The sequence below is a fragment of the Symphodus melops genome (genome assembly GCF_947650265.1).
Source record: "Symphodus melops genome assembly, chromosome: 17".
In the NCBI taxonomy this organism is placed as follows: Eukaryota; Metazoa; Chordata; class Actinopteri; order Labriformes; family Labridae; genus Symphodus; species Symphodus melops.
Genome location: NC_136707.1, coordinates 7,486,938 through 7,504,422, shown reverse-complemented (window position 1 = coordinate 7,504,422; position 17,485 = coordinate 7,486,938). Strand labels below are relative to the sequence as shown.

At 40.3% G+C, this 17,485-nt stretch overlaps 1 long non-coding RNA gene across 1 annotated transcript in view; it reads left to right on the top strand.

Annotated features, from left to right (window-relative positions):
* Window positions 1–17,485, top strand: part of LOC306838189 — a 68,611-nt gene that overhangs the window by 9,473 nt on the left and 41,653 nt on the right. The window lies entirely within an intron of this gene.

The window sequence follows — 17,485 nt, the reverse complement described above, 5'->3', positions numbered from 1 at the left end:
TTATTTTTTTAATATAGAGTCTAAGAAGAGTGTGTATATTGAGAATAAGAAGAAGCCCTGAAATTGACCCATGTGACATGTCACATTAAATTGGAACAATATCCCATAAGCCGAATCTCGAGAAAGAAAACAAAATATGTTCTGATTTGCTAGTGTATCTGGTAAAAACCTTTCTTTTTTCGCATCAAAGCCTTCTCGTGTTCATAAAGCTGTAATCTCCTCAGTTTCCTGGAAGGCTTTTATTTTGAAATATTTTTGACATGTATCAGTTAACAGTAATTGCTACTTTTGGTATGAAAACCGAATGTTGTTTAGGAACCAAGTGAGCTGTTTCCCTTTGTTTTCTGTATGCGATGCTAAGCTAACATGCTACTGGTTGAGTCCCTGTATTTACTGGAAAGGGATGAAAGTGGCGTCACTATACTACTTGAATAATGTCTCTTTCAGAAAAAGCCTGCTTTTGTCTGCACACTATCTTGAGTGTATTTTAAAGTGTATGCTACCTGTGAACAAACATTATTTTATAGCTTTATTTCCTCATTGCAGTCCCTCACTTCAGTCTCTGAATATCAAAACATCCTCATTGTTATTCTCATATCTTCTTAAATGCACTAATACTATCTCACTGAACTGGCTGGATGAAACATTTATGCCTGGTGATGTTTTTGCTAATAGAGGAGTAGCGGTGACTGTAAGAGATGAGTGACTTGAATCTTAAAGTCGCTGTTAGAACCTCTTTCATGTGGCCTGCTGGCATCGGGTGAATGTGCTTTAGTGGCCATCACATGTCAAGTCTACTTGACTGCTGAGTTTTCCACATATATACACCCTGTTTAATGACCCAAATGACAACAGCTGAGCTAATTCAGCAGATGCTTGACAGGTCATGTGTTTAAAGAGGACGTTAAACATTCCCTCTATACTGTGGGTGGTGAGTCACACTCTGCATCATAAAGAGAAAATATTATTGACTGTTGATCACAAGAGACACAAAATAGTAATAGATCTTAAAGTGTAACTTACAAGCAAACTGTATGTTGGCATCTTTTCGTTGGCTTGCTTCTGCACATTGATCTAGCATAGACCATCAGTAAGGTGTCTTGCTCTCAAACATTCATTCTAAGATCCCACACAAAATTGAAAGATTCAAAGCCTATTTCCCAGGCTTATAAATGGAACAAAAAAAACATTGATCTGAAAGCTCAGTTGTCCAAAAAATGCATGAAGTGAAACAGAGCCTCAATGTTTCATCAATACGACAGTAGCTGTCCATGGTGCTGAATCAGTGTGAGGATATAACTAGGAGAAGAGGGAATGCATCCCTAAGCATTACAGCTAAGCGTAAAACAATCCAATGGAAAATCGTCCAGACCATTAGCCCTTCAGAAGAATTGGTTATCGGACAAATGGGTGCCTTGGGACTTTCTTTTTTTTTTTTTTTTTGCACTATTGGAATTTTGGAACAATGGAATGTAGAAATTGGTCCCCTCTCCCACTCGTAGTTATTATTAGATGCACCTTGTAATTCTAAATTCAAAAATTAAAAGAAAATCCACTAACCCAACCAAGGCAGCACAATATTTTAGCTTGGAAAAAAGTTACACACAAAACAACAGACAAATATAATGTTTTGTGTTATATTTAGTTCTGTTTTCAGTCTCTAACAGCTACTGCAGAATATATTTATCTCTTGAGTTGCTAAATACTAAAAAATGAGCATGAAAATGTACAGTTGATAAATCAATGCTTTTAAACTAAGAATCAGCTGTTTGTTAGTTGGAAACCAAGAAGGACGGAGTATAGAGGAAAGTATTGGTTTCAAATAAGTAGCTCCACTTGAATTGCCTTCTCAACTAAATTGAGATTATGAGAATCCATGTGTGCACTGAGACATTATGTAAAGGGATAATACTTGTATCAAGTTTTTTTTCCCCCTCTTCATTTTTCCTTCTTCCCTTCGTGGCTTACAAAACACTCCATTTCTTCCATTTCCTCAGAAGTTTTTAAAGCCCTTGAAATAGACCTCCCCTCCCACCAAACAGAACAAAGAGGAAATGTCTTGTGGTTCATAAAATGAAGTCGAACTTTGAATGTAACCCACCACTGCTGAACTCTACTGATGAATGTTGCTCTGATAGCACTAAGCTCTGCTCTAGCTTCTCTGTTAGCGTCTTATAAGATTTTATGAGCTTTGTGTGTTGCTGTGTGTACAGTCACCATAATACATTACATTCAGGCACCAATTTGTCACTGGTTGTAGCACATTTAGGAGAGTCCTTTTGGGATGCAAATGGGCTATTTGAATGTACCTTAAACATAGTAATGTGCTGATCTCTTCTGGTTGGTTTATTGACATTTTGAACAAGCAGCTGGCTGAGTAACTAGCAAAGCTCTCCTTTACATATTTAACACATTTTGTCATTTCCTTACACTTAACCGAGATGCTCTTTTTAGCCTGATGATAGAATGAATGGCTTTTTATGTTTCACTTTATTTTTCAGTCAGACATTTTGTGTATGATGCTAATACACCAAACAGCAGCCAGCAATGTTTCTTCTTCCCAATGAAAATCTTATTGTATGTTACTTGAATTTGTGGGATGAGCAGCAGAGCTGAGTATGTGGGTTGTGCCCATTAAGAACTTGCTAGATCTTTTCTGCCAATCCCAGTTTTGTCTAACTTTAGGGACACAGGCCAGTTGACAAGAATCTGACACCAGAGTGCGTGGCAATGATGTCTTTAAGGTTAAAAGAACTGACCTGCTGCTTGTCTTGAATGAGGATGATAGTCTAAATGATCCATGCATTTACGTACACCCCCTAAGCTATTTAGGGGTTCAGGATAACAAGACGGAGATATTCTGTAAAATGTGCATGCTTACAGTTTTACTGTCCACATAATGTTTCCAATTGAGGTTGCAATACTAATAATAATAAGGCTGTAATGTGAAAGTGAGAGCTGGGTTTCTTGGGCTCAGATGGCAGAAGAGAAGGAAACGAACAAGACAGACAAACAATAAGCAAAAAGAACATGGAAAGGCAGCCATAGCTTGAAGTCATGTTGTTGTCTCCATAAACACAGTTTGAGATATTTTGCTTTTGCTGCTGCATGACACCGCCAGAGGTACGTTCTGTCCTCGTTTTCATCAATGTCAAGGGTTGTACCTGTTCCTTAATGACAAGCATACAACCAGATATCAGATGATGCTTCCTGAGCTATACACAAGACTTCAATGACATGTTGTTGTCTTTAATATATTCTGTTCATTCCTTCACTAAAAGAAGCCCTTTGTTTTCTTTAAGGATAATAAACGGGTCATACATTCACTGAGTGAAATCTGGCATTAGTGTAATTTTTCCGTCAATCCAATTGACTTTGGTGAATCACAGGAACCCATATTTCTGAACCTTAAACCTTGTATAACATAAAGACATGATAAAAGCTTTTATCACAAGTTTTAAGGATGTGAACTACACACACAGACTCGCACGTTACAGGCACACTGTACTGAAGTTTCAAAAGGTGTCGTGATGCAGAGCCAGTGGCTGAATGAGCTGTAATGACTTTCTGTTATTTGAAAAAGTCAGAACCGTCCAACGGGGAGGTGAATAATGTAGGCCTCCGTTAACCTGCGAATTCGTGTCTCCATGTCGTCCTGTCATCGACGTCCTGACGTGCCCTGTGACTCCAGGCCCGGTGGGAAGCCTAGAAAGTACACATACCCCTACATCCAAATCCCTCCTTTCTTACACACCCCTGGATCCCCATGCAGCTGCTGAATCACAGAGGAGCAGGGGCTGATGGGAGCTGACAGCCTGTCTGACTGACTGCCCGTGGACACGTTAAATGTACTGACTTTCACATACTAATGTCGAGGTCAGGGGTCATGTGAATGCACATAACACGTGGAGCTGGAGCAAGAAGAGCAGGGAAGGAGTCTGTGTGAGTGTGCATGCCTTTTTTTCCCTTCTTGTATATGCTAAATGTGTGATTCAGCCCAGCATCCAGAAGAGATGTGCTCCTATTGGACAATCCTGCAGCACACGCTTTACCAACAAATAGTATGCAAAATTGAATTGCTGCAAAAATTGAATTGCTGCAAATAAATAATTATGCATCTTAATCACGTATGCAGCATCATAATTATCCAAGAATAATGTATTTCAGATTAAAAACAGGGCAATACATGTCAAAATGATCAAATGTCTTTTGGGATGATAGTGAAGTTGAAGATGAAGTCAATAAAATTACATACAAAATCACAATAAGAGTTCATGTTTTAAAATATAAAATATTTAAAAATGTCTGCCTGCAGAGCTGAGCTTGATACAATAAGTACGGTCTTTACTTCCACGACGTTTAGTGTATAATTTATTGAGAATCTCTCTGAAGAAAATTAAAATGTACTTATGCATTCACAAACATTCAGTTGCAGCACGTGTTTTAGATCACTCAAGTCATTTTGGAAGCATCTTTTCAAACAGTTTCTGTAATACTGTTCTCTTGTAGATTATATGAATGTTTGCATACAGAGGTGTAAACAGACATCTTCACTGTCTGTCCTCAACAAACGACAGAATGATAATTTATGATATCAAATGGATATATAAAAAGATAGGCATAATGTAACATAATGATTACTTTGACCTCACTAAAGGAAATGTAGCTTTTAGTCATTCTCTCTTTTGCCATCAGTACTACTGAAATACATGACTTTTAACTATGGAGGAAGTCTTTCTCATATTTTCTGCCTCGTCGTGTGCATTGTGTGCAAACCTCTTGCGTGCTGATCTCCCCTTGACATGGCCATAAACTGAATGACGTTGGTATGCTGTCATTTTGAGTCAGATTCCGGCCTTCAGCAACCAAATGTCACGTTACTCCCAAACCTAAGTAACAGAGCAAGATTTAAGCATGGGTGACTGTCTCTTTCCTATAGGTTTTCTTTTTTTTTTTTTTTTTACAGATAAACAGTGGAGTTGTTGTTGTGAGAGCTGAGATGAAAACTCTAACATCTACACAGCAGCCCTACAAAGCCCTCTTTGTGCGAAACTGAAAACCTCAAAGACAATATTTAGATTTTTGTGCGAGTCCTTTGCTGTTTCAACGCCAGTGTGCTCTCATTGTCCATGAATACGTAGGTTAAAAACCCTAAACCAGGTTTATGCATGGAATGTATTATGAACTGTAATATTTATGGACAAAGCCTGAGTGGTGTCACCCATCTGTTACTGCATGGGGCTCGAGGCTTACCGACAGCAACCATCATGCTTTAAATCCTGTCTCAGCCTAACTTTCAGTCAAACTAAAGACAGACTGAGAGCTGGAGCTGAGGCGGGTTTAAAGCCTCCTGACAAACGTTACATCATGCCCACCTGTCAGTCAGGCCAGCTACATAAATAACATAACAGATACAGTCTTTATGTGCCCATGAGGACAATAACTAATCAGTTAAATATTGTTTTTGGTACCAGGCTGTACAAACAGACTTTTTGACCGTTGTGTGTATGTGACTTTATGCTCCTGGAGCCAGCCTCAAGAGGACACTCGACGAACTGTAGGATTTTGCACTCCAGCTTTGGCTTCATTTTTCAACCACATATGCCTCAGCTTTGGTTTATCTCATAATAGTTGGTTAGCGAAATTGTATCATTATAATTATTTCTGAATAAGCGGTTTTACCCTAAGCTAATTACCCTACCCTATTTGTGTGCGAGGATCTAGAGGCTGGTGGCGGCATCTATTGTTGTTCATTCACATTTGTTGGCCGCTCAATCTTAACCATAGCTTCATTGTCAAAAAGTAGGAATTCTGTTTCCCAACCCTTGCTTATAATTTGCTTCCACAAAGACGTACTGCAAAAATGAAAACGTTCAATGTTCTAAATGAGCTCGGATCGTTGTGTTCAAACACTGAAGGAATGGTTCGAGCAGAAGAGAAACGGGTTGTGTGGTCACGCAGGGAGACAGAGGGGCCCCCTGCAGAGTAGAGGATCTGATTCATGATGTGAAGTGACACTTATCTATTGTGTGATAGCTGCTACAGTGGCAGCAACCATGGGTGGGCACGGCACCCTGCTCAACATAGGACGCCTTAAAGATCCTGAAATGAATGGGGCTGGCAGAGAAGGCTGATGATGAGGGCTGGTAACATAACACTGTGATGTCTCTTCAGCTGCCCCGTATTAGTATAATGTTTTCAACCAGTGAATTAATAAACTGTACATGAGTCTATTTGTTCCCTTTGAAGCCTCTGATCTTAATTTATGAATCATCTTATGTTTGATACCTTAATCTTTTTTACTACATGTTTCATCACCATCAAACAATAACAGAATAAAGCTGTGATTTATATTTTACATGCAGTAAATAGCATATTTATTTCTGTAAACTATTTGGAAGATCTCTCTCCGCCCCCCCTTTTCAGGGACTATTACTTATTTTTTCCTTTCTGGAGACTAGCACATACATTTAGGTGTTTTTTGACCTCCATACAAAATACAGCCGTATAAATCTTCCTTTTTAACATCTTAAAATGACGTATTGTTTAGCCGAGGCCTCTGGTTGCTGTATTGAATTGGTTGTGAGCATTGGAGGAAGTAGAGGGGAGAGCAGAATAAAGAAGATCTGAGTTTCATGATTAATAAACAAGTAACACGCTAATATCAGACCTTAATTAATGGTGTTTAACTTGCTGTCAGCCCTGGTTTAAAGTTTAGAAAACGTCTTGTCAGTGAAACATTTCACTGGAAACTATTCATTTTGACACATTGCGAGTCTTCTTCTGTTCCCAACTGACATTTTTAATTAGATGTTATTTGTCGATAAGTTCAGCAATCTGACATTTGTTGCTATTCATGATTAGTTGTGACATATCGTTTTTTAATTGTTGAAGTAAACTGTATTCAAACCAGTATGAGTTTAAAAAGGGCGAGTTTAGAGTCCTTAAGGTTCAAAAGAGCCTTCCTCAGGAGACTAAATGTGAAGGTAGTTGTGACGTTTGTCTCCAGACATTTGATTTTTCAGCACTGGTTTGTTTTTGAGCTATTTTTACCATTTCTTTGCTACTTATTTCTGTGATGTTTCTTTGGAGCACACTGTAGAAAAGTCTGAATGAGCTCCTCACACATCCTTTCATGGTGTGATTTGTTTTGTTTTGATGACGACATTAGGGGATGATAGCCGGTTTCTGTTAGGATCTAAATTGCATCCAAAAGCTGTTGATCTCTGAATGTCAGCAGAAATTGGCACCGGCTTTCCTAAATGCTCCTGCTGTCAATGTGACGCGGACAGGAAATGTTAAATGTGAAATCTAAATGTCTCTGGTGGATTGGCTGTCACATGTGAGGAACATGTGCGTCTCTGAGAGGAGAACTGAAGGTCAGAGTTTCAGTTTTGTTTGGGTGCGTTTGTGATCAAGCCCCGTTTTTTTCCTCTCAGCTAAGTGCTCCTCCTGTGTCCGTCTCTCCTCCTTTACTAAGAGGATCTCTGCCTGTGACTTCAACACAAATCAATTTGTTGCCAACATTTTAGAGTCTAAAAAAGGTCAGAGAAACACAAAGATGCTCCGGGTTGTTCCTACTCTACACATGCAGACACATCTAGAAATAGATTAATTCATGTCATTCTATATTTGCAAACAGATGCTAACTTTCTAACATCATGTCCACTCACCTTTCAGAGCGATTAATCTGGCTGCCTTTCTACCCGACGGCTTGCTGTTGTCGTGTAGTAATTAAAAATAACACCTGGTGCAGATTTGTACACATCCTGCTGATCTAGTTTGGGCTGCTTGTCAACCACCTGTGCTTGATAAAGAGACACATTAGACGCTCCTCCTCGGCCTGGCTGAGGTGCTCATCTGCATCAGTCTTTTAGCGGCCACAGGACTTCCTCATGAATGAAAATCCTATCAAGCTTACTGAATCTTTTCCAACAGCTAACCAAGAACTAGCTCTGTCTTTCACATGCGCCCATTTGTGACTTGACTGTCTCAACAAACTGTCTCAAGCATCCAGAAAAAGCTTCTGCTCCTGATTCCACGAATGTGAGACAGTAAATCGTATCGAATTAAACGCATGAGCTTGACGTCTAATGATGTCAGTAAAGCTTCTGGAGATGAGATCTGACCTCTGCAGTAATGGCGTAGGTGACCAACTAAATCACAGCATTGCTGATTCTGAAGCGCTGATGGAGGGCAGATGGATGGCTCAGCTGTCATATCCAGGTGTAATGAACAAAGTGTTCGACCATAAGAGTGATGGGTTACCTGGATTTGTGTCCCTGCGTGGGCTTTATGAAGCTGAACCTGAGTGATAGCACAGGAATGTAAAAACAGCGTTAGCTTTCGTAAGACAACGGCTGATGTTAGCACGAAATCCCTTTCTAGCCTACAACATTGTTTGATAGTCTTAGAAGATAAGGCAGGAGAGCTGTGAGAACGAGCACACTGTTTTTGTTGTTATTTCAGGTATTTCTGTGAGATTTCTGAGGTGACTGGGGTCGACCTCCAGTTGACTTTAATGTATGGAAAGTGTGTGTGAGTAGGGGTGGGTTTGGCTGGGGGTTTTTTTGCTGACGTGTTTCTATACCAGAGCGTGATTGTGTGCTTCCAGGAAGACCCCATTGAGGAACAACAAAGACCAAAGTGTATCTAAGCAGCCAGATCACGACATGGACAAACACATTCTCCCCCTCTGCCACTTGGTAACGATCCTGGTTCATTCTTTATCCCCAGAGTGTGCTCAAGGAACACACTTTATCGTGTTGGGACCTTTTTGATTAAATGAGAAAAGAGAGCACACAAAAAAAAACCTGTTGACCTGTTTTTTTTTTGTTTTTTTTTTAAATCTGGCAACATCAACCCTCCTATCTTCTATAAAGTCAAGACAAAGAAATAAAACGCCTAAAAAATGCTTAAACTGCAGTGAAAAGTCTGAACTTGCTTCATCTTGTTTTTTTGACATGTCTTGCGTCAGATTGAAGGATTTTGTGTAACAGTGGAAGTTTTTATGAATTTTGTTGCGACTCTGAGCTTCTTTAATAACACTTTATCAGCTGACGTGAGACAAGTCTACAGTCACACATCTTGCGTTCTCTGTTTTCGAAGAATGATAGTGCATTATCAACTCCCCAGACACGCAGTCTCGACTTGTCTGCGGGGTTGAGTAAGCGTCCGTTGCTCGAGTCGTTTTGAATGTGCAGAGTATACTTTCATGTGGGGACGTCGCTGATGTGACAATGTTTCCATAACACTCACACGCTAACACATTGCTCAGTATTTTGTTGTTGTTCCCCACTGCTCTTACTGGTTGCCTGGGAACTGTATCAGATGAACGCTGGGTCTTATCTTGTCACACTCCCAATTTCCTGTGGACCTGCTCTTCCCTGTGGCTGCTGCTCCCGTGACGATGGAGATGAAGAAGAAAAGTGGGTGGAGGAGGGGGTTGTAATGACAGTGCGGCTCCCGCTAAGACAACAGTGTAGTCACACAGGTTGGAGAGCCCTGTAATGACTGGATAAACAAATGTGGAACATTTGGAGCCCTCCATTACCATGGACAACACCTCCTATGCAAATATATCTCATGTTTTCAAACCAGCAGGACAAATGATGGCTTTGGATGTTCAGGTTGAAAAGGCCTCAGCAGAAAATGCAGGTTTATCAGACCGGAGCTGGACTACGCACAGCGCTGAATATTCTCACTCCTCTCATCAGTGCAGCCGAAGCAGCAGGTGTTTTGTTGTTGTCAGGGATTTTTGCAAAGGGTGACTGGGGGATGTTTTGTTCTCTCTCACTGGAGCTGTACGCTGAATACTATTTACGCCACAGAATTAGATGGATAAGCCAGGCAATTTTGAAACCAGCCAGATATAGATGGATAGATAACAGAAGATGGAGTGAGTGAAGTGTTTGTAATAAAAGCAGAGTAATGGTGTCCCCACTTTCGGGTCCCCCCCCATGGGCCAGCAGCAGGGTCCAGGACTGAATAAAATCCATCTACTTAGTCAGATATTCTCCCATTTCCTGAAGAAATTGACTGAAAAGCTTGTTAAGGATCAGACTCGGGAAGTACACTTGTTCAAATACTGAATATCTTTGAGCTATTTCACAGTTGTAGCTCTTTAATTTGACATTTCCCATATTTGCTTCTCTAAATATATTAGCCTTAATCAAAAGGTGTTTTGGATATTTCTGGTCCCGTGTAACTATAGCTAAAGGAATTACTTGTAAATGACTTGAATGCTTCTGTTAAGACTTTTGATCTGGTTATGAAACATGAATACTGCCTCCTCTGTCTAACCTACTAAAATAAGCTGCGGTTATATTTGCGGTTATATTTTAAATGTCCTAAACCATCTGAAGGGGAGGTGTCACACAAAGCGATAACGAAACGTTGGCAAAAGAAAAAAAGAAAAAGATTGTCCAGGAGTGACGACCCTGTCACCTGTCCACCTGCAGTCTCCGGCCTGCTGCTCTTGTCAGTCTGTGTGATTTGCTGCAGGAGGTGTGTCCTGGTTGGAGGCTCATCGGCAGGATCAGCTGCACCTCGGCCTGGTGCATTCTCGACTACAGTAAAAAGATCTGCTGGCTTCCTTTATCCATTCTCTGACTCTCTGACCTCTGGCTCTTCCTCAGCCTGATCCACACGCTCACATCTGTTCCTTTAGTTTTTCATGTTGGTGCGCACTTCAACACCTCACACCCATAGACTGATAATGCTTTCACACACAACACATTCACCACTGATAATACAAATGAAACCCACCTCATTCCTTTTATATTGAATAATTGAACTTGTCTTTTAATAGATTATTTGTTTTCTTTGGTATATTGTTCTCACTCCTCCTGTTTTAAATTACATCTGCACATTCGTTCATCAATATGCAGGTAACACATAAATCTGCACATTCATTCTCAAGTATTGGCTCTTAGCAGGACTCTCCATGTGACCAGACTATTGTGGTGCGCTCTCTTAAAACAGCATCTACATGCAGATGATCTTCCCCTTAATAGTTTGAATATCAGATAAACACTTGAGTCTTTGGTTATTCTTGTATACTTTGTGATTTCAAGGGCCTCTATAACCGCTTCCAGCCATATCGGCAGATTAAGATTACAATTGAGCAGGAAACAAGAAATCTTGAAAGCTCAGAGGGCCTCATTAATTATCAGCTCACCTTTTTTCTTTGTAAACAAGTGCAGCAGTCCAGTGCATCGGTTTGTAATTATTCTTCCAGCGATCAGATGTCAGGCCTGGAGAGGCATGAACTTGCTGTCTGTGTGCCGATGCTCTCGCACGATTAAGATCTGTTACAGCACACAACACAGCAATTCAATTAGTCAGGCCCTATTCCCATGTAAACCACTGAGCTATGCATGAAAGCAGGCTGGCCTATGCATCTCAAAGCACCATGTAACAATGATTAAATATGAACAATGAATCCATTTTTTACAAGGATTAATTAAAAATGTTCCCCTCCTCTCTCTGTATGCAAATGAATGATAAATTACTACACATTTATAATTAGAGAAATAAGGCTTGTGTCCAAGTTTTAATGTATGCGTGTGTCTGTTTGCAGAAGCATGTTAATAGCTCATTGTCAAAATGTAAACAACTACTGAGTTATGTTTCTCCATCCTCTTATATTTTCAGGTCTTTATGCATGGCCAGCACAGCACAACGCGGAAGCGGCTTCCATCGTGAAACATGTTAAATTAAATCATGGCTTTCGTTGTGCATTCTTCTCACTCACTCGCTCACTCCGGCTTTCAAATCACGCCAGCAGTGTTGACACTTCATATGTGTTTACGTGTTGCCACTCTGATGACCCTTATAGGCTTTTCCCCTTATAGCTCCGATCGTGATCTTAGCACCACGCACTGTCGTGATTGTGTGTGTAAGTAAAGCTCTTCCCTGTGGATATTGTTTAAAGCTAAAGGTGTTCAGGTTTGGCATGTAAAAGGAATCACTTCAATGTAAAACTGAGCTTATGCAGAGTAAGCTCCAATTGTCACTCATCTTTTGATTTCAGGTTCAGTAACCTGTAATGTATTATGTATAGGTTAAAAGTGTAATTAAAGAGGACACTTCTGATAAAGGATCAATTCATAAAAGTGACTATTAAACCATCGATTATGTCAAATAAAATGAGGGTGTAAATAAACCTATTTTTCCCAAATAGTGAAACACAACGCATGATTAAAACAGAAACACAGTCTTCACTTAATGTCACTTCTACAATCGTTGCCATATAAAGATGCTTCCTAAAACGATACAGTACGTCAACATAGTCGGACCATGCGTCTGTCCTCATCAGGAGCAGTCGACCAATCAGATGTCTCTGCGTTTATCATGCAGGGGTCGACTGGTGGTTGCAAGTGACCGTAGCTGTGGATTTGTTGTGTCTACTGGGATCGAAATAATGCAGATTTTTAAATGAAGGATCGTTATATTCAGATTTTTCAGTCATTGATTTTATGGTTGGTACTTTAGATATATGAGGAGAAAAAGTGTTCTGAATATAAACAACTTAACTGAATAGTTTTGTGTTAATGTTGAAGAAACTTTGAATAGAACATGCAAGAAAAACTTCTCACAGATCAATGGAGTGAGATTGAAATACAGTTTAAAGGCCAACAACTGCACCAATTGCAACTTCTGATATGAGTCATAATGGCTTGTCAGAGGAAGTCTTTTCCTTCTGTACCAACAGAAATTAAATGATAAATGACTTGGTGATTGTTGCAGTCACAGAGCACGGTGTAGTTTCAACAGGGCCGTAAATGGAACAAAGTGATTCCACAGACATACTCTCCCTCCTCCCCCTGCTGCCTGTGTGACAGGCCTTTTAATTGTCTCATTCAGATAACATGTCATCGCGGGGCTGAGGCCGCACACTGACACCTGCTTATCATCTGTCCACTGTCTGTTCACAGATCGGTCCATCCAGTGTGAGGATCTGATTGCCTCTTAATGCCCTCTGCCTGCTCCCGATTCATTCTCACCTCCTGTCTGTGTCTGTCTCTTTTATTCGCGCCCTCTTTTCACACTCCTGTTCTTCTCCGGTGGCACACACACACCTCCCACCTACTTCAATTTCAATCTCAATCTCTCAACATTGCTTTTTATCTCTGCTCCACATTCATCATGTCACTGATTGTGAGGCTGCAATCCTGTGAACTCACCTCACTCTCTCTTCTTTTCATGTCTGACTCTTTGATAATTTTATGTGAATGTGCTTTGTTCTGAACAACACAATGGGAATCTATTATTGGTTCTCAATATGACTTCTTAAAGGATTCTTTTGGTCATGAATTGGCCCTTATTTCCAAAGTTCACGGCGTCCTTTTTGTCAGTTATTGTGATGCTTCGAACGAACATGTTGTATGCAAGTCAACGACAACGTACAACAATTTATTCAAGAGGTGAAACTCCACATGATTGTTGTTGTATTGAGTGCTCCTCATGTGCAGAATCTTTTCACCTCTCCTAAAGCTGTTATCACCACCTGTTGGATCATTTGACTGCTCATATTCATCTTTGCAACTTAACTTGTGATATAACATCATCAGCTGTGATGTTTTTCTCCCCTATAATAATAATAATAATAATAATAATAATAATAACTGTGGCATTGATGGACACTACACTGAAAATAGTTTACTCACCGCCAAACATTTTATCTTTTACACCCTTATTGGTGCGACACATTTCTACTCCATTGCAAATGTATTCAAGTCTCCGATATCCCTCAGTGGCTTCAAGATGTTTTTCTTTTTTTTTTCTCTAAAACTATAAAAAAAATGAGAGATGGGCTTATATAATATTTCAATATTACTGGCAATACCACCATACTGAACTTCTTCAATGACATTCATCTCCTCTCTGGTTGACTTCTTATTATTTAAAAGTTTAGATCAACATTTGTTAATGTATCAGTATTATTCTGGTCATTATTTATTATGACTGTTCCAGCACCCTTCTGTGATATATTGCACTAACCATGCTCATCAAAGTGTTACGAACAGAACATTTTATCCGACAGTGAACATGCTTGGTTAACTTGCACCCATTAATTACCCATTAACAGAAATACGCAGAAATGAAGAAGCCACACACCGCTTGAAAATGATTGTGCGCGTTGATGAGACTTATCAAGGAAAACCAAAGGGATAATATCTGTAGACAAACCTGTTCCTCCTCTCTGCCAGTCTCTCCAGCACGCAGCACACTGGTTGTAGTGCAAATCTAAAGCACAGCCTAGTTTTGTTGTGTAAACCTAATCAGCTTTTACTCTTTAATATCTGAGCTTTGAAGCTTCTGAGCTGTGCCGCCGAGGTTGTCAAATCTTTCCATCCATACAAACTGCCCATATTACTTTTCCCGGGGCTGCCTCTTTTTTTAAGGCACCTGCATGAAATGTATTTAAGATCTGTATGTGATTGAATGTGTAAGGCTCTTCTGCAAACTGACTGCAGATGAATGGGATAAGAAAGAAATAATGATGGTGCTGGTGGTCGGTGTGAAGCATGCTTCATCTTCCTGCCTAAATGTATTAGTTTTTTTTTTTTTTTTTTTTTTTAAATCTACGCTGAGTCTGTCTATTTATTTGTGCTTATCTTGTGGATGTGCTGTCATTTTGTGTGCAGGGATGCATGTAGGCGTGCACTGTAAAGGCTAGTGAACCAATACTGTGATAGTCAGGCTGTGGTTAAGTGTGCGCTTAGCCCAGCAGAGAGATAAAAAAGGAGCGTCTTTACTTGATCGCACTGGTCGGATGGTGAAGTGGTCGGAAAACATTGCACTCCAGGCTCATTGACCAGAAAGTTGCACTGCTCTTTCCTCAGAGATATCCTTCTCTTCTCTACAGTATTTCCAAGCCCCATATGGCATTGCAGCAGAACAGAATGGATTAATTATTAATTCGTCTTGTGTGGGATTCTGTGTGTGTGCAGGACTCAAATGGGGTCAAACGATTGGACCGGCAAAGCATGAGAGACCACAACTGTGCATTTCAAGCTGTGGTAGTAGCTCATAGCTCACATTTCCTATGAATACAGAGAAGGCTCATTTGCACTAAAGCACAGTCAGACCGGTATATATCTTTTCAGGGTCAGGGACACTCACTGGCTTTCTTTACTCTTAAAATGGCTAATCTTCAGTGGGCTTTTCCCACTCACCTCCATTTTTCAGCCGGTCCCATTCTTTTTTTTTTTTTCTTTTTCCCCCGCTGACACATCCAGTGATAAATCACACTCCTCACAGTGGATCGCTCAGCATGAATCACCTCTACTGTGCTCCAACATGACACTGAATGGGCAGGAGAGAGTGTGCAGCAACTTTGCAGGTGTTTGTAACTGCTGGAGTGAAGAACAGTGATAATAACATTATGTTTAATATAACTGAACATTTCAGTAACAACATTTTTTCACCATGCCTGGGTCGGAACCAGTGCAACTTTTGAAGTTAGATCATATAAAAATATGTCATCAGTAAGGGACTATTTTTTTATATTAGAGTAAGTGGCAGCTCTGAATGCCTTCCCTTCGTTGAGGTTTGTCTTCTTAATGTTGAACTGCTTTGTGGGGTCTGGTTCGAATTAGCTGCTAAAAGGTAATGGTCTCAGCAGCTTGCTGACTATCACTAGAACCAAGAGCAGTGCCTCTGTTACGTTTTAGATTTCTGAAAGAGAAGGTTGTTCTCTCCTTCTTCAGCGATACGTTGGGGCTGGTAAGGCCTTTATTTTACTGCTCACGTGGAATTAGCAGAGGGAATAACGGTTGAATTGCCCTCCGGGGACAAATAAAGTTTTCTGAATTTAATTGAATTGGTCTTATCAATAAACAACAAAATGATCAGCTTTTTGCAAAGTAAATAGATTTAGGTTCTTAAGAGGCCACAATGACTTAGAAAACTTTAACACGTTTCTGTAGCCTATAGCAAACTAAAAACAAGAGAAACTTTTCTTATCACCTCCTCTGACAGCTGCCTGACTGTGGGTCATGTCATTATCACCGTCACTTTAAAAAACTGATTCTGTTGTTGTTTATATTCGGTGTATCATTCATATACGTCACTAAAAAGCCCTGATTCCTGTGACTTTGACCATGTAAACCAATCCTAGATCCAAACAACACAGCAGCCCTAATCCATGTATCTGTCAATGCATCGACAAACAAACGCATCTGTTTGATTCATTTTTCTTACCGTCTGATGGTCTACTGTACTTTAAAGCTCCTGCATCGGCGAGTGTTAACATGATCCAAATCCAGTAAACGATTTAATCCAAACCCATGAGATCCAGAAAGATCCACGGGTTGATTCAAACTTTCCCTCCACTGTTCAACTGTACTATATTTCACAAGGTTGTGATCTTTCGGATGACACCTCATTTGACCAAGCACGACCTTCCATTCATTGCTCCTAGGGTACAGTAGCCAACTAGAGCGTAAGAAGATACACGACTTCCTTTCTCTCCTCTCCATGGCTGCATCACACATGATGCCGATGTGACTGTTATAAAAAGAGATAACAACAGGGTCGGCGGTCTCGTCTCTTCAGAGAGTCGGGAGCAAACGAGGTCAGCTGACAGGGGTTGGCTAAAGGGAGTTTAAGTAACAAAAATAATGTTAAAAGAAACTAAATTCAACAAGTTAAATGTTCCATTAATCATTTTTTAAATTAACTTCCACAAAAAAAAGAAAAAAGAGTGTAGATAATTAATGGCTTCACAGACGTGTCCTCAGCTCTGGTGATTTGTGGATATATCGCCATGGAGAACTGGAACTGTATGGTTGATAAGTGTTGTAGACTAAAAGAGTGGTGTGGAAATTCCCACCCTCATCTAATCCTTCTAATTGATACCTGCCACTAGATTATCTTTAAATCTCTTTAATCTCTTATTAATGAATCCCGTTCACATGCATTCAGAAGATCTTTGTTTTTCGAAAATGAAGAGCAACAACATGTCACAAGCCTGATTCTGTAATCAAGCTCCAGTTAAGGTCTCTGTACATTCATTGGTTCTGCAACGACATAACATAAGTGTGCCATTCTGTGAATTCCCAGTGCCTTACGTTGTTGCAGAAGCACAATGTGTACAGAAGCAGTATGAGACATGGACACAAATGCACAAACACACAGTGCTGTTCTCCCCCACTCTCTTCTCTGATTCCCTCATGCCCCTGTAACACCTCAGTTACAACCTCTGAAGGCTGTACAGAGAGTGAATCACTTTGTCTACCCATTGACATTCACAGTGAAGGCAAACTTCACAGGGATGTAAATTTGCACCTTAAAAAGTCAGCCCTCCATCCCCCATCCACAGGTGGACCAGAGAGAAATTACGCCTTCGATCAACAAACTTCGTAAACAAGTGAAAGTCAACCCCATAAGTGGTCCCCAGCTCCTGCAGCTACATGTCTGATGTGTCCTTGGGCAAGACACTCGACTCTTCGTCGGAGCATGAATGCGTATGAATGAG